The sequence below is a fragment of the Bos indicus x Bos taurus genome, chromosome 7, assembly GCF_003369695.1.
Source record: "Bos indicus x Bos taurus breed Angus x Brahman F1 hybrid chromosome 7, Bos_hybrid_MaternalHap_v2.0, whole genome shotgun sequence".
Classification (NCBI taxonomy): Eukaryota; Metazoa; Chordata; class Mammalia; order Artiodactyla; family Bovidae; genus Bos; species Bos indicus x Bos taurus.
In genome coordinates, this window is record NC_040082.1 from 35,879,725 (window position 1) to 35,902,658 (window position 22,934).

At 36.8% G+C, this 22,934-nt stretch overlaps 1 non-coding gene across 1 annotated transcript; it reads left to right on the plus strand.

Moving 5' to 3' along the window:
• The first annotated feature begins 10,939 nt into the window (after positions 1–10,939).
• Positions 10,940–11,075, plus strand: LOC113896734. The gene has a single exon (XR_003512105.1). It is a non-coding gene; the product is annotated as a small nucleolar RNA SNORA51 (small nucleolar RNA).
• The last annotated feature ends 11,859 nt before the right edge of the window (positions 11,076–22,934 follow it).

Genomic DNA, 22,934 nt, shown 5'->3' on the forward strand with positions numbered 1-22,934 from the left:
GAATGGACTCTGGGAAGATAAATACAGCAGATGTTTACCATAGGAACAGAAGACCAGGGGGGATTGTCTGCTATTTTCTGCATCCATAAAATACAAAAAGATATTCCAGCCCAAGGGTAAGTGGAAAGTTTTTTCTGCAAAGACCAAGGTTCGATCCCTGGGTCAGAAATATCCCCTGGAGAAGGCAATGGCAACCCACTTCAGTATTCCTGCCTGGAGAATCCCATGAACAGAGGAGCCTGGTGGGCTACACACCATGAGATCGCAAAAAGTTGGACATGATTCAGCAACTAACATACACACCTTCTTATTCTTTGCTTTGCTTTATGTGAAATTTATCCCTATTAGGATACAAAATCTGTTTATGTCTATTTTTAGAACCTATGCTATCTAGTACTTGTGAATAATGTTAAGTAGGTAATCTCATGATTGTCTCTAAATAGAGATTACTATGGTTTTAATATGAGAGTCCAAAGGAAATTGTCCTCAAAATGTTCCTGATGGCACTTGGTGGAGTGGAAAGTTGATTCCATGTGTATAAATTGTTCTATCACATGTTTCTGTGAATGTGCTACTGTTATCTGTTGAAGACCAGGATGAGAGAAAACATGTCTACTCATTTGTATTCCTGATAATAATACAAAGAATAATATATGAAACATAATTCTTGCTTCACAAATATTTGCTGACTATTGAATGAGTACCATTATTGAATGATTGCTATTCTTTAGTTTATATTCATAGGGCTTGTATTTCCAGAGTTAAGAGGCTGTTATATGATATTTATTTGGATATGCTTCTGTTTGAATTAAATAGTGTTCTGAGTCATTTGCTGACGTCTCCACTGTCCAGGGCTCAACTTGCAGCAATGCATTTGAGGATTTTCATTACTTTGGGGGAGGTAATTTTGGGAAGATCAAAGTATTCCTTGGCCTCCTTGCAGCATTCAGTGATAAAGGGAATTATTATAAAAACTGACCACACTGGCCTCATTGTATTTCTTCACCTCATTGTCTTTGCCTTGTTCTTCCCTCTGCCTAGAATTCTTTTTTGCCAAGTATGCAAATAGCTTGTAACTCACCTCACTGAGATCTTTACTCAAATTTTTGTCATCTTGGTGAGCCTTTCCCTGACTATTCTACATAAAATTGAAATTCAGTCCCACCATGGCACCCTCACTGTTTATTATTCTCCAAAGCACTTAGCATCATCTGATACAGAATATATATTACTTATTAATGTATTTATCTGTGGACACTGGAAAGTAAGCCCAGGAGAGCAAGGGCTTGTTCTATTTTATTTACTGCTGTATCCTTAGCATCTAGAATAGTTCATGGCACTTATTACACCTAAGAAATATTTGTTAATGATATTGCCATTAAATTGGCCAAGTTCATGGCCCACTCTAAAGTGTATGACAGCCTGTAAAGGGTCACAGACCACACTGAGAATAATTGCCTGATAAGACATCAGTTTACTATTATATAGATCTTTCTCCTTTTTCCTGTAGATAATGCACAATCCTGTGTCACTGGAGGTAGTCTGATCAGCCACACTCATGTGAAAGTGCCAGCAGATTTGCTGGTCTTTTCTGGTGCACATTCTTGCAGTTTATTTAGGACTGAATGTGTCAGCATCAGCTGAAAACAAAAGTAAATTAAAAGATTGAGTTTTGACAGGATGGAATATGCTTAATCACTTAAAAGAATCATACTTTTCCTTTATACTTCAACTTCAGTTTAACTTAGGAAATTGAATTTACTTTCTGATTTATTCTGGTTTTTCCTTTCAGCATGTCTTCACATGGCCCAGGTAGGGTAAAGCTGAAATCAATTTAGCACTACAGATCTGGGCTTAGAATAATGATATTGCTTCAAAAGATACCAATGCAAGGGTCAGCCTGGAATACTTAATGAAGTGAAACAACATGTGGGAGGGACAATTTCTACCCCAAACTAGCAAGTATAGAGAACATACTCTATATTAAATACTTTTGTAAGTGTTATGCCTGTGTATAAATGTATTTTGTCAGTTAATCCACACAACAATCCTATGAGATTATTGTTATTCATTTTACTAATGAAAAACTGAGGCACATAGAGGTTGAATTGCTTACACTCAAACAACTAGTAATTACTGAATCTGCCATTCAATTCTGTGTCTGCCTAAGCTCACAGTTCATGCTCTCATCATTGTCTGCTGGACTGCCTTAGGTAATTTGCATTTTTCAAGCAACGTAAAAAAATAGAATTCATTGATTGGTTAATTAATTCTCTAGCAGGTAGTTGAATATGCCTACATTTGTTTAGTGATTTAGTGCTTTATACTTTTCAAAATATTTACATATTCTCTCTTATCTCTTCATCTCTATTTCCATCTCTTTCTGTTTGTGTCTGTCTGTCTCTGTTTCTCTGCGTGTCTCTCTCCTGTCTATTTTTCCTTTTTTTAAAACTAGAAGCGAATGCTTGTTTATTTGGATTTGATGATTGAAAAGACCAATGCATAATTGCTCTCTGAGATATAGCTGGAATGAATGGATACATTTCAGGTCTGTCTCTTTTCTCTCAATGTTAAATTGGTTGAAATGAGACAGCATTACTTTATTAATAAAAATTTGATGGTAATTGGGACAGAAGCTAGGTTATGTTAAAATGAAAAATACCTTTTGATGTGCAAAGGCTTTCTTTCTTAGGAAAATTAATCACATACATTTGATTTCAGGGGAATGTTTAAATGACTTTGGGCTGTAGTCTTCAAGGCCCTTAAAACCCTTCACATACTTAGTTACAAAAGCATAACATTAAACAACTGGATAGGCCCTCAGTGAGCATTTGGTTCTACTATTTTATTTTGCAGATTTGCAAACTGAAGCCTTGAAAGTTGACTTCCAAGACCACAGATTAAAAATTGGCTGAGTGAGATTTGAATCCAGATATCCTGATTTCTTGTCTAGATACCATTCCTCCACATCACAAGGATATAAAATACACAAACAATATTTTCAAATCCATGTACTGTTTGACAAGATAGCATGACAGTTGAGTTGAATTATTACATCAAGTTCAAAAAACTAAGGTAGCGTGTCTCTTATGTATTCCATAATCCAGAACTTCTCCTAATTTGTGTGGTCCTTTATCCTTGTTACGTGTGAAAATGTGGGTTTTTAGTTTGCTGCATCTGCTATTACTACTGCAGTAGCTACCACCACTACTGCTATTGAGCTGCCTTTATTGAGGGTCTGCTGTGTGCTAGGCACTGTGAAGAATACTTTATAGGTTATCAGTCAGGTCAGTTAGGAAAACAGACCTTATTCTGAGTATTCTGTAAAGAGAGGGATTTAAAATAAGAAATTAGGTTATTAATCTTAAGAAATAAGGTTACAAAATTATTGAATGGGCTTAAAGAGTGAAGGTCAGGAAAAGTCACTGGCTTTCTATTGGCTATAGATTTTCAGAGGATAAAGAAGTTTCTGCTTTTGCCATGTTAAAAAAAAAAAAGATGGAAAACTTGTAGCATGAAGGTAGGTAATACTGGGATGGGAGATGGTGGGGGATACTTAGAGGTCACTGTGAAGCACTGTCTGCCAAATGACAGACACAAAAGTCTGCCACCTGACTATCTGATGCTACCAAAGGAAGAGTAACGTGCTATACCTGTCTTCTTCTTCCAAAACCCTCACTCAGATTGTGTAAACTAAACTATATCTAGAATCATGTTGGCAAAGGAGTCTGATAAATATAGTTCTTAAAATTCTAGCCTCTGTTATAAAAGGAAAAGACTGAAGGGGGTAAAAACTCTGCCCAATCTCGATGTTTAACATGTAACAGAATAGTTGTTGTCTCCTTTAATTCTTTAAAAATTGTTGTTCAGTCTCTAAGTTCTATCTGAATCTTTGGGACCCCCATGCATTGCAGCACTCCAGGCTTCCCTGACCTGCACTGTCTCCCGGAGTTTGCTCGATGTCCATTAAGTCGGTAATGCCATCCAACCATCTCATCCTCTGTTGCCCTCTTCTCCTCCTACCTTCAACCTTTCCCAGCATCAGAGTCTTTTCTAATGAGTTGGCTATTCGCATTAGGTGGCCAAAGTATTGGAGCTTCAGCTTCAGCATCAGTCCTTCCAATGAATATTCAGGACTGATTTCCTTTAGAATTAATAGATTTGATCCCCTTGCAGTCCAAGAGACTCTCAAAAGTCTTCTCCACACCACAATTTTAAATCATCAACTCTTTGGTGCTCAGCCTTCCTGATGATCCAACTCTCAGATCCATACACAACTACTGGAAAAACCATAGCTTTGATTATATGAACCTTTGTCAGCAAAGTGATGTCTTTGATTTTTAATATGCTGTATAGGTTTGTCATAGCTTTTCTTCAAGGAGCAAGCATATTTTAATTTTGTGGCTGCAGTCACCATCTGGAGTGATTTTGGAGCCTAAGAAAATAAAGTCTCTCACTATTTCCACCTTTTCCCCTTCTATTTGTCATGAGGTGATGGGACCAGATGCCAGATCTTAGTTTTCTGAATATTGAGTTTTAAGGTAATTTTTTCACTCTTCTCTTTCACCTTCATCAAGAGGCTTTTTAGTTCCTCTTCACTTTCTGCCATTAGAATGGCATCATCTGCATATCTCAGGTTGTTGATATTTCTCCTAGCTATCTTGATTCCAGCTTGTGATTGATCCAGCCTGGCATTTCTCATGATGTACTCTGCATGTAAGTTAAATAAGCAGGGTGACCACATACAGCCTTGACGTACTCCTTTCCCAAGTTGAACCAGTCTGTTGTTCCATGTCCAGTTCTAACTGTTGCCCCTTGACCCTGAATACAGCTTTCTCAAGAGGCAGGTCAGGTGGTCTGGTAATCCCATCTCTTTAAGAATTTTCCACAGTTTGTTGTGATCCACACAGTCAAAAGCATTAGCATAGTCAATGAAGCAGAATTAGATATTTTTCTGGAATTCTCTTGCTTTTTCTATAATCCAGCCAATGTTGGCATTTTGACCTCTGGTTCCTCTGCCTTTTTTAGATTCAGCTTGTACATCTGGAATTTCTCAGTTGACATACTGCTGAAGCCTAGCTTCAAGGATTTTGAACATTACTTTGCTAGCATATGAAATGAGCACAATTGTATGGTAGTTTGAACATTTTTTGACATTGCTCTTCTGTGGGATTGGAATGAAAACAGACATTTTCCAGTCCTGCAGCCACTGCTGAATTTTCCAAATTTGTTGGCATATTGAGTGCAGCACTTTCACAGCATCATCTTTTAGGATTTGAAATAGCTCAGCTGAAATTCTATTAACTCTACTAGCTTTGTTATCTGGGTCTTTAAGACCTTTTTTGTATAGTTCTTCTGTGTATTCTTGTCACCCCTTCTTAATCTCTTCTACTTCTGTTAGGTCCTTGCCATTTCTGTCCTTTATTTTGCCCATCATTGCATGAAATGTTTCCTTGGTATCTCCAGTTTTCTTGAAATGATCTCTAGTTTTTCCCATTCTATTGTTTTGCTCTGTTTCTCTTCATTGTTCACTTAAGTAGGCTTTCTTATCTCTCCTTGCTATTCTCTGTAACTCTGCATTCAGATGGGTATATCTTTCCCTTTCACCTTTGCCTTTTGCTTCTCTTCTTTTCTCAGCTATTTGTAACATCTCCTCAGACAAGCATTTTGCCTTTTTGCATTTCTTTTTCTTGGAGATAGGTTTGGTCACTGCCTCCTGTACAATTTTAAGAACATCTGTCCATAGTTCTTCAGGCAGTCAGTCTGTCTACCCTATCTAATCCATTGAATCTATTGTCACCTCCACTGTATAAGCATAAGGGACTGTGACTCAGATCATGAGTTCCTTTACGGATTATAGATGAGGAACTTGACACTTAGGACTTTTAAAGAACTTATATAAGTACCCCTGGATTACGTAATAGTCTGGCTGACACGTGTTTAACACAGTAGAGATAACCCCTCAAATATAAGTGTCATGAAATAATATGTTATTTGATATTTTAAAAAGAAGCACTGAGGCAGTAATCCAGGGATTTATATATGTGTATATATTTTATATGTAATTATATATTTTTCCAATTTTAAGTGTATAAATATATGCATATTTATCTTCTTTTTTCCTCAACTATGAAACTGGTGAGGATGTTGTAAGAAGAGCATCAAGCCTAAAGTCACACAGTCCATCAGTGGGAGAAGCAGGATGTAAAGTCTCTGGAAGTCTGACTCCAGTGCCTGCCTCTTTGCCATGAACCAACTGTGTTGAGTCACTGAGGGGAGCTCCAATTTAGTATGATTATTCTTTAACTAACATACACTTTAATGTCTTATCTTTTGCTCATCCTGGATCTGAAAGATATATTTTACTTACTGTCACCATATTTTAGAAGGAAAAGAATAGAGGAGGTATTATATTTTAGACCCACTGCTTTAAGCTGGAAAGCAAACAGTCAAGTCTTGTGCTCTGTGAGGAAATAAGGATCCCAAAGTAAATAGTTTTGACTTTTCAGGGTGAAGAGGAACCAAGAAAACACAGATGAGGATGAGGGAGTCCAGGTTTCTCATTATATAAGCTGGGCAGCTACTCAGATCTTGAGAGGAAACTGAGAAGGCTACATGTTTATGGGAAGGGCTGGCATGCCCTGAGTGAGCAGGCAGCACACTGAGGTCTTAATCCTTGTTCTTTCTGGAAATTAACTCAGACTCTGTAAGTATGTTGAACAAATGTGAAACACAGAATTTAGGTGGTTGCTTAGATTTTTTTCTGCTCTGAAATTCAGACTTTGCAGTTTGCAAAGCATTAGGACTGGTGGCTCAGACTGTAAAGAATCTGCCCTCAATGCAGGAGACCCGGGTTCAATCTCCTGGAAAAGGGAATGGCAACCCACTCCGGTATTCTTGCCTGGAGAATTCCACAGACAGAGGAGCCTGGCAGGCCTGAGTCCATGGGGTTCCAAAGACTCGGACATGACTTAGGTACTAACACTTTCACTTTTCATCATAGTATAAGGTTTACTCTTATTTGCCAGTAACTGCTGATGTTTTCCTTACACCTTTGAGATTTTGAAAGTTTAATAATTTTGAAATTCTTGGGCACATGATGTGATTAAGAGTTAACTTATGTAAGCCCAGATTTTTCACATTTATAAGTATATTTTCATCTGGTAAATTTTTCATTTTTAAGCATTTCTCTGTTGCTCATATTTTTAGTCCCAAGAGACAACTCTCAAGTTATTTAAAGGAAAAGATTTTTACAGATAATTGCTAAATTTGCAAGTTTATTGGATGCATATCAGCCTCAGACCAAAGAAAACTAATTAGAACCTAAGTTGGAAATATAGCTGTGTCTGCTCAATATTTGATTATTTTGAATTTCAAAGCTTCAAAGTACTTTTATTTAAACTGAACTGCTTTTGTGTTTTTCTCTATTTTAGTTTTAAAATTGATAGGCTAGGAAACCTAACGATTTTAACCAGCTCCCATTGTAATGATTATTTGAGGTATAGCTTATTCTCATACAAATTAAATTAATGTAGTAGAAGAAGTGGATCACATTTTTGTTGATTACTTTTGATTGGTTTCACTTTAATAAGCAAACATTACTTTAATGAAGTTTTGGGGCTGATTATGATAGGAGGCTGTTCAGTACAGTTCCAGTATTAACTTGTCACCTTAGGGTATAGCTGCTTTATATTAGTAAACTTTCTTGTCTTTCAGGGATAGAGTGGAAGTTTACTCACGTGTCAATTCTTATCCTGGGTAGAGGATGCATTGGGTACAACATAAAGAACTATTTGCATCTCTGAATTGGCTCAGTGAGTATGTGTACTGTGACAAACATTTGTCTAGCCCACGAGAGGGAGGGAAAGAGAGTGTACTAGGGAAGTAAGTGGCTATAAAAAGTAATAGGTAGCAGCCATTTGCCATCACTAGTGTTAGACACTGGGAAAAGCATGGCCCTGGAGGTAGAGGGAGCTTGGTTCTCGAATCCTTAGTTACCAGCTACACTTGTTTTGTAGGACAAGACACCTCATTTCTCTGCATCTCTGCCTCTCACATAAAAAATAAAGGGTTGACCCTGGTGATTTTCCCAGCTCTGAGAGTCGGTGATCCTGTTCTGTTCAATTGTTTTGAAAATTGACCACAGTCCATTCAGTCCTTGGCAGTGCATTTCAAGCTCATCTTTTTGAAAGTTTTGGTAAGAAAAATAGGAAAGAAGTCTTCCTAGGAATTGACAGAGAGTCATTCAGGGAGACAATCATATTCTTTAATAATACCACTTCCATCCACTTCAGAAAGATCAAATTAGTTTGTCCTGAAACTCTTTGCTTGAGTTCTTCATTTTTTTCAAAAGTCCTACTTCTTGGTATTTGCTAAGAAGTTCCTCTATTCTTGTACTATCATTATATATTGAGAAAAGTGTCCTTCTTTTCCATGTACAAGTTTTTAAGGCACTTAACCACTTAATATTTGGAGGTATATCTTCACAGGATGCTATTTTTCTTTTTAAAAAATTCATAAATGTAAAAATTTTCAATTTTGATTCTTACATTCTTTAAATTCTTTTTATTTCTTGTGATGGCTATTTCTGTTTCACAGACTTAAATTTTGCAATAGTTTTAGATTTACACCAAAGTTGTGAAGATAGTACAGAGTTCCTATAATACCTCATAATTGGTTTCCTCTATTATTAATATATACATAATACATTTAGCCCAACTGATGGACCAACATTGATACATTCTTACCAACTAAAGTCCAGATTTTACTCAGATTTCTTTAGCTTCCGTGCCATTTTGACACACCCTCACCAATTTTGATTATATTTAAAATTCTTAGGAACAAAATACTCCATACTCATCTTGAATAACTTCTTCCCCAGTCCTAGAATCAGACATTTCTCCAGGTGGCTTTGATTTCTTTATTGAGCATGATATTAGAAATCAAGATTTGGGCTTTATGTGAGCTTGCTGCTACTGGCATATACATTTTTTAAGCCTTCACAAATGACAGAACAAGAAAATAGATGTGTACACTATCCTATCCATATACACATATCTGTAACTATTTCTATACATTTCCATCTATATTTTTATCAAGTTAAACATGAGTTTGTACTGCTGTCTCTTACTCTAATCCATTACCATATGATCATTCTGTCTTGTCCCCTTGCTTCTCTGTTATTTTCCACTCAAAAAATGAGAAACCTGTTCCCACCATCCACCATCCATTTACTTCATTATTCAATTCCAATATACATGTAAAGTTGTTAAGAATTGTTAATCTAAGCCTGAAAACAACTTTATCAGCTAGAATACTGCTTATGTAAAGTTTTTTTTTTTTTTTTTGCCTTCTTTTGGTCACAGTCTGCATTTTACATTTGAATGCTTTTTTAAAAATTGGGGCATTATAACTGTAATTGACATATATCATTATGTTAATTGCAGGTGTATAGCAAAATGATTTGCTATTTGTATATATGGCAAAATGATTAGCACAATAAATCTAGTTAACATCCATCACCATCACCATACATAGTTACAAATTTTTTTCTTATGATAGGACTTTTTAAAAATTTATTTTTAATTGAAAGATAATTGCTTTACACTGTAGTATTGGTTTCTGCCATACAACATTGTGTATCAGGTATAAGTAGTATACTATATCCTCTCCCTCTAGAGCCTCCCTCCCACCCCCGCCAATGATAGGACTTTTAAGACCTACTATCTTAGCAATTTCCAACTATGCAACACAGTATTATTAACTTTATTCATCATGCTGTACATTATCTCCCCATGAAATTTATTTTATAACTGAAAATTTGTGCGTTTTTAACCCTTTATCCTTTTTCTTTCTCCTACTTCTCACCTCTGGCAACCACGAACCTATTTTCTGTATCTATGAACTAGGTTTTTTGTTTGTTTATTGTTTTTAAAAATTTCACATGCAAGTTATATCATATAGTGTTCGTCTTTCTCTGTTATGACATTTCACTTAGCATAATGTGCACAAGTTATATCCATGTTGTTGAAAATGGCAAGATTTCATTCTTTTTTTCTGATTGAATAGCATTCCATTGTGTGTGTATGTGTGTGTGAGTGTATAATCATGTCTTCTTTATCCATTCATTTGTTGATGGACACTTAGGTTGTTTTATATCTTGGCTATTGCAAAAATATACTGCAGTGAACATAGAGGTGCATATATTTTTTTGAATTAGTGTTTTTATTTTCTTCAGTTAAGTACCCAAGAGTGGAATTTTTGGATCACATGGTAGTTAAAATATTTTTTAATGTTTTCAAGAACCTCCATACTGTTTTCCATTGAGGCTATACGAATTTACATTCCCACTAACATACACTCATAATACACTCAAGTTCTGTCCACATTGTTGCAAATGGCAAGATTTCATTCTTTTGAAAAAGGAGCACAAGGGCTCCTTTTTTCCCACATCCTTGTCTTTTTGATAATGGTCATTTTAGCAGATATGAGGTAATATCTCATTGTGTTTTTTGTTTTTATACTTCCCTGTTGATTAATGATATTGAGAACTTTTTCATGTACCTGTTGGCTATTTGTATGTCCTCTTGGGAAATATGCCTATTCAAGTCTTCTGCCCTTTTTAAAATTAGATTTTTTTTCTATTGAGTTGTATGAATTCCTTATATATTTTGTATATTAACTCCTGATCAACTACATGGTTTACATAAATCCATTTCATAGATTGCCTTTTCGTTTTGTTGTTTCTTTTGCTGTGCAGAAGCTGTTTCATTTGATGTAATCCCACTTGGTGATTTTGCTTTCTTTGTTCATGTTTTTAGTTTCATATCCATAAAAAATCATTGCCCAAGACCAATTGCAAGGAATTTTTGTTCTATATGTTCTTTTTGGAGTTTTATTGGTTTGTATCTTACATTTAAGTCTTTAATACATTGCATCTGGCCTCCTGATGCTTACCACAGGCTGTGTTCTTACACTGACTGTATAGAAAGAGGAGGCAGAGTAAACCCACCCCATATACACCTCAGCCCAGGCAGGCCCTTTACCTGGTCTGCATTGTGAATGGGGAGACATGGAAAAAAAAAAAAGAAAAAAAAAAAAGAAATACATTGCATCTTTGTGAGTGGTATAATATCATGAGCCAGTTTCATTCTATTGCATGTGATTATTCATTTTTTTCCCCCAACATCATTTATTGAAGAGACTATTCTTTCCACATTGAGTATTCTTGCCTCCTTTGTCAAAAATTAGTTGAACACATATGCAAGGGTTTATATCTGCACCTTTGATTCTATCCCTTTGGTCTATGTGTCTATTTTATACGCCAGTATCACAGTGAAAAAACTGGCTTAAAACTCAGCATTCAAAAAACTAAGATCATGGCAAACAATCCCATCACTTCATGGCAAGTAGTTGGGGAAACAATGGTTACAGTAATAGACTTTATTTTCTTGGGCTCCAAAATCACTGCAGATGGTGACTGCAGCCTTGGAATTAAAAAGGCGCTTGCTCCTTGGAAGAAAAGCTATGACCAACCTAGATAGCATATTAAAAAGCAGAGACATTACTTTGCCAACAAAGGTCCATCTAGTCAAAGCTATGGTTTTTCCAGTAGTCATATATGGATGTGAGAGTTGGACCATAAAGAAAGCTGAGCACCAAAGAATTGATGCTTTTGAACTGTGGTCTTGGAGAAACCTCTTGAGAGTCCCTTGGACTACAAGGAGATCCAACCAGCACATTCTAAAAGAGATCAGTCCTGTGTGCTCATTGGAAGGACTGATGTTAAAGCTGAAACTCCAATACTTTGGCCACCTCATGCAAAGAGTTGACTCATTGGAAAAGCCCCTGATGCTGGGAGGGATTGGGGGCAGAAGGAGAAGGGGATGAGATGATTGGATGGCACCACTGATTCAATGGACATGAGTTTGAGCAAGCTCTGGGAGTTGGTGAAGGACAGGGAAGCCTGGTGTGCTGCAGTCTGTGGGGTCACAAACAGTTGGATATGACTGAGTGACTGAACTGACTGACTGATCATAGTGTTTTGAGTACTATAGTTGTATAATATAGTTTGAAATTAGGAAGTATCTTGCTTGTAGCTTTGTTTTTTTCTCAGGATTGCTTTGGTTCTACAGAGTCTTTTGTGGCTACATAGAATTTTAGAGTTGTTTTCTCCTAGAACTATGAAAACTGCCATTGGAAATTTGTTAGGGATTACGCTGAATCTGTAGATTGCTTTGAGTAGTATAGATATTTTAACAATATTAGCTCTTCTGAGCCACAAAAACAGGATATCTCTCCATTTATTTGTGGCTTCCTCAATTTCTTTCATCAGTGTATTATAGTTTCCAGTGTATAGATTTTTCATTTCCTTGGTGAAATTTAAGTATTTCATTGTTTTTGATTTTGTGGTAAATGGGATTGTTTTCTTTATCTTTTTTCAGACAGTTCACTGTTAGTGTATAGAAATGCAAATTATTTTTGTATGTTGATTTTCTATCCTGAAACATTTTCTGAATTGGTTTCTCAGGTCTCACAGTGTTTTGGCAGCTTCCTTTTCTGTGGCTACACAACACGGCTTGTAGAATCTTAGTTCCCTAACTAGAGATCAGACCTGTGCCCCCTGCATTGGAAGTATGGAGTCTTAACCACTGGACTGCCAAGGAAGTCCTTGTAGCTTCTTTAGGATTTTCTGTATACAAGATCATGTCATTAGCAAACTAAGAAAATTTATTCTTCCTTTCTAATACGGATGTATTTTATTCATTTTCTTGCTAAATTGCTCTGGCTAGGACTTTCTTTCGCCTAGTGAGACTAGGCAGCCGTGTATTGCTCCTGATATTAGAGGAAAAGCTTTCAACCTTTCCAATTTTCCCTGTTGAGTATAATGTTGGTTGTGGGCTTTTCATAAATGACCTTTATTATGTTGAAGAACATTCCTTCTATACCCAATTTGCTGAGAGTTTTTATCATGAAATGATACTGAGTTTTGTCAAATGCTTTCTCTACATCTACTGAAATTATCATATGATGTTAATCTTTCATTTTATTAATGTGGTATATCACAGTGATTGATTTTCATTTGTTGAGTCATCTTTTCATCTCAGAAATAAATCCTGCTTGATCATGGCATAAAATTCTTTTAATGTGATGCTGAATTTGGTTACCTAGTACTTTTTTTTTTTTTTTTAAAGAATTTTGGCATCTATATTCATCGGGGATATTGGCCTGTATTTTTATTTTATGGTTATTGTTGTTATAACATAATCTATCTTTGATATCAAGTAATGCTAGCCTAAGAAAATGAGATGGAAATGTTGCCTTCTCTTCAATTTCTGGAAGAGTTTGAGGATTGGCATTCATTTTTATTTAAATATTTGATAGAATTTATTAGGGAAACTCTCTGGTCTTGGGATTTTCCTTGTTGAAGATTTTATATACTGCTTCAGTCTCTTTATGGTTACTGGTCTGTCAGATTTTCTATTTCTTCATGATTCAGACTTAGTAAGTTGTATGTTTCTAAAAATTTAATTAATTTCTTCTAGATTGTCGAATTTGTTGGCATATAGTCATTCATATTAGACTTATGATCCTTTGTGTTTTATCAGTTGTGATGGCACTTTTATAATTAATAATTTTGTTTGTTTTTGTGGTGAGAATAGCTAAAGGTTTTTCAAATTTGTTTATCTTTTCAAAGAATCATCTCTTAGTTTAATTGATCTTTTGTTTTTCTTTCTCCATTTCATTTATTTTTGTTCCTGTCTTTTTTTTATGTCTTCCCTTCTGCTAAGGCTCAGGTGGTAAAGAATCCACTTGCAATGCGGGATACTTGAGTTCGATCCCTGGGTTGGGAAGATCCCCTGAAGAAGGGAAAGGCTACCTACTCCAGTGTTCTGGCCTAGAGAATTCCATGGACTGTATAGTCCATGAGGTCGCAGAGTCAGACACAACTGAGAGACTTTCACTTCACTGCTAACTTTGGGCTTATTCTTTTCTAGTTTCTTAAAGTGTAAAGGTAGGTTGTTTGAGAGTTTTCTTTTTTCTTAATGTAGGTGTTTATTACTATTAACTTCCCCCTTAGCACTGCTTTTGCTTCATGTCATAAGTTTTAGTATACTTTTTCATTTTTGTTTGTTTTTAGGTATTTTTTTGATTTCCCTTTTGATTTCTTCTGTGACCCATTGGCTGTTCAATAACATCTTATTTAATTTCCACGTTTTTATGAATTTTCCAGTTTTCCCCCTATTATTGGTTTCTAGTTTCATTCCATTGTGGTCAGAAAATATATTTGGTATAATTTCAGCCTTTTAAAATTTTCTGATACTTGCTTTGTTACCTAATATATGACTGATCCTGGATAATATGCCATGTGTGTTTGAGGACACTGTGTATTCTGCTACTTTTGGACAGAATGTTTGTATACATTTGTCAGGTCCAGCTTGTCTATAGTTCAGATCCAATATTTCCCTGTTGATATCCTGTCTGCTTTAATCTATCCATTTTTGAAGTGGGATATTAAAGTTGTCTACTATTATCATTATATTATTGTTTATGACTCCTTCAGATCTGTTAATATTTGCTTAATATACCTAGGTGCTCTGATATTGGGTGCATATATACTTGCAGTTGTTATATTATTATGTTATATTTTTAATTGTTTGTTGTTGTTCAGTTGCTCAGTCTTGTCTGACTCTTTGTAACGCCATGGACTTCAGCATGCCAGGCTTCCCTGTCCTTCACCATCTCCCGGAGCTTATTCAAACTACCATCCATTAAGTCAGTGATGCCATCCAATCATCTCATCCTCTGTCATCCCCTTCCCCTCTTGCCTTCAATCTTTCCCAGCGTCAGGGCCTGTTCTAATGAGTCAGCTCTTTGCATCAGGTGGCCAAAGTATTGGAGCTTCAGCTTCAGTATCAGTCTTTCCAATGAATATTCAGGACTGATTTCCTATAGGATGGACTGGTTTGATCTCCTTGCAGTCCAAGGGACTCTCAAGAGTCTTCTCCAACACTACAGTTCAAAAGTATCAATTCTGCACTCTTTGGGACCCCATGGACTACATAGTCCATGGAATTCTCCAGACCAGAATATGGGAGTGGGTAGCTGTTCCCTTCTCTAGGGGATCTTCCCAACCCAGGGATCAAACTCAGGTCTCACGCATTGCAGGAGCATTCTTTACTATCTGAGACACCAGGGAAGCCCCAAAGGGTGGTATGGTCACAAGGGGGAGGTTGGAAGGTGGCAGGCAGAGAGGACGAAGAAAGGCTTCCCTAACTGGGAATTCAACCCTGGCTGTGGCAGTGAGAGCACCGAATCCTAACCACTAGACCACCAGGGAGCATCTATTAATTATGGATATATTATCTTAATAAATTGACCCCTTATCATTATATAATGACCTTCTTTGTCTTTAGTTACCATTTTTTACTTGAAGTCTATTAATTTTGCTAAGTATAGCGACCCCTGCTGTTTTTTGTATCCATTTGTCTGGGATATCTTTTTCTATCGCTTCATTTTGGGTTGTACGTGTCCTTGAAGCTGAAGTGAGTCTCTCCTGGACAGTATATGGTTAGATCTTGTTTTGTACCCATTAAGCCACTATGTCTTCTGATTATTTAATCCATTTACATTTAAACTAATTATTAATAGGTAAGCACTTACTGTAGCCATTTCATTAATTGTTTTCTTGGCATTTTGTAATTCATTTATTTCTTTGTTCCTCTCTTGCTGTCTTCCTTTGTGAATTAATTATTTTGCAGGGATATATTTTTATTTCTTTCTCTATTTTGTATGTATTTACTAGAGGTTTTTGCTTTGTGATTACCCTGAGGCTTACTTGAAATATAACAGTCTGTTTTAAGCTGATAACAGTTTAACTTCAATCACATATGAAAACTACTGTTTTATTTCCCCTTCCACATGTTATATTTTTGATGTTGCACTTTACATCTTTTTATATTGTGTATCCATTAATAAGTTATTGTAACTATAGTTATTTTTATTATTCTTTTCTTAAACATTTATACCAGAGTTAAGTGGCTAACACAATGCTATATTCTAGTATTAGCATGTTCTGAATTTTACTATGTATTGCCTTTACTAGCGTGTTATTTATTTTCATATGTTTTCATGTTACTATTGGTATGCTTCCACTGCATTCTGAAGAATTGCTTTCAGCATTACTTACAAGGCAAATTTCATGGGAAATTCTTTATCTCATTCTCATTCCTGAAGGACAACTTTGCTGGATATAATTTGAATGGCATTTTTTTTTTCTTTCACCACTTTGAATGTATCTCCCCATTCTTTCTAGATCTGTAAGAGCTCTGCTGAGAAATCTGTTAGTAACCTTATGGAGATTTCCTTGTATGAAAGAAATTTTATATATTTTACTGTTTTTTAAACTCTATCTTTGAGTTTGATTTTAGGCAGTTTTATTATGTGTCTTAAAGAAGATCATTTTGAATTGAAATTGTAGCTTGCTTCTTGAATATCCAAATATCTCCCCATATTTGGGAAGTTTTCAGCCATTATTTCTTTCTTATCCTTTTCTTTCTTGCCATTTCCCCCTGCCAGCTTGAGAAAAAAGTGCAGTAATGTTTTGATAAATCTGTAATTTTGGTATTTTAAATGTACATCATAGGATGTCACTTCCTGTATGCATTATGGTTATTTGTTTATATATCTGTCTTATTTCCTGTCTGGCTATAAGCTCTTTTAGAGCTGAAAATAAATTGTCATCTCTCCAATGCCTGATGTGATGTTTGTGTTCAGTTCAGCTCAGTTCAGTCGCTCAGTCATGTCTGACTCTGCGACCCCATGAATCCCAGCACTCCAGGCATCCCTGTCCATCACTAACTCCCGGAGTTCACTCAAACTGATGTCCATCGAGTCGGTGATGCCATCCAGCCATCTCATCCTCTGTTGTCCCCTTCTCCTTCTGCCCCCAATCCCTCCCAGGATCACAGTCTTTTCCAATGAGTCAACTCTTTGCATGAGGTGGCCAAAGTATTGGAGTTTCAGCTTTAACATCAGTCCTTCCAATGAGCACCCAGGACTCATCTCTTTTAGAATGTACTGGTTGGATCTCCTTGCAGTCCAAGGGACTCTCAAGAGTCTTCTCCAACACCACAGTTCAAAAGCATCAGTTCTTTGGCGCTCAGCTTTCTTCACAGTCCAACTCTCACATCCATACATGACCACTGGAAAAACCATAGCCTTGACTAGATGGACTTTTGTTGGCAAAGTAATGTCTCTGCTTTTCAATATGCTATCTAGGTTGGTCATAACTTTCCTTCCAAGGAGTAAGCGTCTTTTAATTTCATGGCTGAAGTCACCATCTGCAGTGATTTTGGACCCCCCCAAAATAAAGCCTGACACTGTTTCCACTGTTTCCCCATCTATGTCCCATGAAGTGATGGGACCAGATGCCATGATCTTCGTTTTCTGAATGTTGAGCTTTAAGCCAACTTTTCCACTCTCCTCTTTCACTTTCATCAAGAGGCTCTTTAGTTCTTATTCCCTTTCTGCCATAAAGGTGGTGTCATCTGCATATCTGAGGTTATTGATATTTCTCCAAGCAATCTTGATTCCAGCTTGTGCTTTTTCCAGCCCAGTGTTATATAGTGCTAATTAAGTGTTTGAATCAATGAAACTTTGAGTTTTATGTGAGCAGAACAACACTGTCATAGTGAACCAGGCTTATATAGATGGGATGCCTTCAAACAGAAAGTTAAGCTGTCTTTTAGGTGTTAACACACAATATTTCAGTTCAGTCACTCAGTCATGTCTGACTCTTTGTGACCCCATGGATTGCAGCACGCCAGGCTTCCTTGTTCAACATCAACTCCTAGAGCTTGCTCAAACTCATGTCCATCAAGTCAGTGATGCCATCTGACTATCTCATCCTCTGTCGTCTCCTCCTCCTGCCTTCAGTCTTTCCCAGCCTCATGGTCTTTTCCAATGAGTCAGTTCTCTACATCAGGTAGCTAAAGTATTGAAGTTTCAGCTTCATCATCAGTCCTTCCAATGAATATTCAGGACTGATTTCCTTTAGGATTGACTGGCTGGATCTCCTTGCAGTCCAAGGGACTCTCAAGAATCTTCTCCTAAACCACAGTTCAAAAGCATCAGTTTTTTGGCACTCAGCTTTCTTTATAGTCCAACTCTCTGATCCATACAGGATGTTGAGGCTGAAACTTCAATACTTTGGCCACCTGATGCAAAGAATTGACTCATTGGGAAAGACCTTGATGCTGGGAAAGATTGAGGGCAGGAGGAAAAAGGGATGACAGAGGATGAGATGGTTGGATGGCATCATCAACTCAATGGACATGGGTTTGGGTGAAATCTGGGAGTTGGTGACGGACAGGTCATGCTGCAGTTCATGGGGTCACAAAGAGTCGGATATGACTGAGTGACTGAAATGAACTGGCAAAACCACAGATAGCTTTGACTAGATGGACCTTTGTCGGCAAAGGAATGTCCCTGCTTTTTAATATGCTGTCTAGGTTGGTCATAGCTTTTCTCCCAAGGAGCAAGTGTCTTTTAATTTCATGGCTGCAGTCACTATCTGCAGTGATTTTGGAGCCCAAGAAAATAAAGTCTGTCAATATTTCCTTTGTTTCCCCATCTATTTCCCATGAAGTGATGAGACCAGTTGCCATGATCTTAGCTTTCTGAATGTTGAGTTTTAAGCTAACGTTTTCACTCTCCTCTTTCACTTTCATTAAGAGGCTCTTTAGTTCTTCTTCACTTTCTGCCATAAGGGTGGTGTCATCTGCATATCTGAAGTTATTGATATTTCTCCCATCAGTCTTGATCCCAGCTTGTGCTTCATCCAGCCTGGAATTTCGCATGATGTACTCTGCATATAAGTTAAATAAGCAGGGTGACAATATACAGCCTTGATGTACTCCTTTCTCGATTTGGAACTAGTCTGTTGTTCCATGTCCAGTTCTAACTGTTGCTTCTTGACCTGCATACAGATTTCTCAGGAGGCAGGTCAGGTGGTCTGATATTCCCATCTCTTGAAGAATTTTCCAGTTTGATGTGATCCACACAGTCAAAGGTTTTGGCATAGTCAATAAAGCAGAAGTAGATGTTTTTCTGAAACTCTCTGGCAAACAATATTTAATCTGATACATAGTGGTATAATGTCTAAGGGTAGTGTCTCTGGGATCAGAATGTCTAGCAATGAATCTTGGCTCTATCATCATTAATTGTGTGAGCTTGAGAAAGTTATTTAACTTGTTTATCCCTCAGTTTCGTGATCTGTAAAATGTGGGTAATAATAGCATCAAGGTCATAGCATTCCCATGGGTTGAATGAGAATTACTTTTAAAAGGACATGATCTATACACATTCCACTTTAAGAAGGTCAGCATTTTAATTTGATTTAAGTGGCATGTTTAAAATATTCCTTCCCCTTTTCCTTTCCCTCTACTAGAATATTTTTAACCTTAGCTCTCATCCTTAATTAATATAGACTTGATTATTTTTCTCCTAATGTTTGTATGTGTATTTTTTTCCCTGAGCAGTGAGCAGAATCATAGTTTCTCAGAGAGCACACACTAGCTTGGATCCTGGCTTGAGAAATAATTATTTTAGCATTATCTTCCATTGCCCTGAGTTTACCATCTGTTGGCAACATCATTGAAATGATCCAAGTTATCTGTTATCTGCAGTATTAATTTTTTTAAAATTTTCACTCTTACTTAGTTTTGTCTCTCAAAGTGGAGGAATTTGGCTAATATTTGAAGTAGACCTAAATATTTTCAGTTTTTTGGACATCTTGGATAAGGAATTGGCAACCCACTTCAGTATCCTTGCCTGGGAAACCCACTGGGCAAAGAAGCCTGGCAGGCTACAGTCCATGGGGTCACAAAGAGTTGGACATGAGTTAGTGACTGAAACATGTCTTGCGATTTGAAAAGACATCTATTTTACTTTTAAAAATCCTATTAAATATGAAAGAAAAGTGGAGAAGACAATGGCACCCCACTCCAGTACTCTTGCCTGGAAAATCCCATGGACGGAGGAGCCTGGTAAGCTGCAGTCCGTGAGGTCGCTAAGAGTCGGACTCGACTGAACGATTTCACTTTCACTTTTCACTTTCATGCATTGGAGAAGGAAATGGCAGCCCACTACAGTGTTCTTGCGTGAAGAATCCCAGGGATGGGGGAGCCTGGTGGGCTGCCATCTATGGGGTCACACAGAGTCATACATGACTGAAGTGACTTAGCAGCAGCAGCAGCAGCAGCATGAAAGAAAAGAGTAACTTGAAAAGAATGGCAGAATGTTGTTTTAATTTTGGTTTATGTAATTATTTTTATTAATTCATATCTATCCAAAGAATGGCCCATCTTTGTATTATCTACATTGGGAATGGTAGTGATCTCTGAACACTGAGATGCTTTAAAGATAATCTTTGCCTTAGAAATTTTATCATGCAGACTGTCTGGTTTTGGATTCTAAGCCAATTTCCCCATAGGTCTTCCAGTTGCTTTATGTTCTTTTAAATCTGCCATTCTTGAGAACTTTTCAACAGGCTGAGTTTGTAGCCCCAGAATCTCCGCTCCTTGGGGTCTTCCATGTCACATGAAGAATGTCTTCATCATGACCACATCCGTCTTCCCTTTACACATTTGTATTATCTTTCATGTCAATCTAAGCCAAAGCCTCATGTAAATCTTAGCAGAGTGCCTCTTAACCTCTGAATTCTGTTTATCATTGGGGAAGCAATTCTTGAAAAGATTCCAGGAGGGCAGTTATAAGGAGCGATCCTCTCATTTTTCTCATTCTTTCTTTCAGGCCTGCCAGAGAAACTGCTTATTTCACAGACGGATGTTGGGGCTATAGATGCTTTCTTGAAATGGAAGGATTACTGCCTTAGTCAGGTTCCCTTGAAGAATGTATTTTGTTTGTATTTTGATGCCTAGACTTAAAAAGCATGAGCATGGACTATCCTTAATTTGAGGATATTAACTCTGAAACTTTATCTGCATTGCTTCTGTTTGCATTCAGTATAGTGTGTTACGCAGAAACATAGCAATATCAACAAACATTAAATATTTACTTCTGATTATAAATTTCATTTGACTGTTCATTTGATAAAAGCTACACTTATCCTTTTGATAATAAGTAAATAGTAAAGAGATTGATAATGTCTGGTGTTGGTAAAAGTGTGGGAAAACAGTTACAGTCATTCTTACATATTGCAGAGTAGTAATGCTTGCTGCGACATTTAGGGAAGGTAACCTGGAAGCATCTGGCAACAGTTTGAAATCTTTTCCCCTTATTAATTCATTTAATGGAAACCTATTAAGCATAGACTATGAAACAGTCACCAGCTAGTTACTAGGGATATGGCAGTGGCAAAATAAAGTCCTTAACCTCGGAGATACTTTTATTTGGAGTGGGAATGGAGACAGAAAATAAAGGAGTAAATACAAAGTATGTCAGATGGGGACTAATGCTTGGGGCAAAATAGGGTTAAGGGGATAAGGATACCTGCTTCTTCTGGGGAGGGGTGTGATTTATTTCATGTAAAGTGGTCATGAAAGGCCTGACTGAGAAGGTGAGAGCTGAGGATAAACTTGAAGCAAGTGAGAAAAATAAGGGTATCCAGAGCCCTGAGCAAGACAGTTCCAAGTAGGGGCAACAACTAATAAGGATTTCTAAGGTGGAGGCTTCTAATGGGATTAAGGGACTAATGCTGAGGCCAGTGTGTCTTTGGCAAACATTGATGATGGCATTTTATTATTCAAATTTCTAAAATGTTTATGTTTTCAAATCAATCAACCTCTTTCAGTTTTGAACTTTGAAAATATATTTAGAATGACTTTCCATGTGCTCACAATTATGAAAAGAATGTAGTTGGCCCTCTGTATCTTCTGGTTCTGCATCTGTGGATTTAATCTACTGTGTATTAAAAATATATTTAAAAAAAATTCCAGAAAGTTCTAAAAAGCAAAATGTGAATTTGCACCATGCATGCAGCTATTTACATATCATTTACATTGTATTTACAACTATTTACATAGCATTTACATTGTGATAGGTATTACAAGTTATCTAGAGATCATTTAAAGTGTATGGGAGGAGTGCATAGATTTTATGTTCTAATGCTATGCCATTTTTTTTTTTTTTTTAAATCAGGGACTTGAGCATCCTCCAATTTTGGTATCTAAGGAGGAACCAGTCCCCACGATACTGAGGGTTGACTGTAGTTTCTTCTTTTAAACTCTGCTGATATGTGTGTTCACAGTTAGAATTTTTTGAAACTAGATGTTAACTATGAAAATAATTATGTAGTGATTGTACATCACTACAGTGTGTAATCTGTTTATGTTGACAAATTCTTTGCTTAACTGACCAAACTTTAATTAGGATCCCAAACTTTTTCCTGTGCTTACCTATACACTTCCTTGTAAAATCCAGTTTTGGCAAGAACCCTGCCAAGTCAGATTAGCAAGAGTCCTCCATCTTCAACATTTGATCACCCTCTATATCTGATCAGGTTCTTCATCCTTCATCATCCTCAGATGAAGTCTGATTACCCCAGCCTGTCTTCAGCAAAGAACTCTGTTAGGTCAGTTTATCTAAAATACTCCTTACCTCTGATGTTCCCTTTAATAATTTTCTATCCAGTGATGGCCCCCATTATACCCCCCACCCCACTCTCTTGGCTGTATATTTCCACTGGCCCTGTATTTGCCATACCTTATTGCAGTAGTCCTAAATAAAATCAATTTTTACCTCTTTAACTACTACCCATCTCTGGTTTTTATTTGAGAATGTTTGGTCTACAATGGAGTATCTGAATCACTCTGGATTTTTGTATGTTTGTTAATATTTGGAAGGTTACTAGCCATTATAAATTGAGGAATCTGTGTGAGAGTAGATGACTTTTTTTTTCTTACATCAGTACG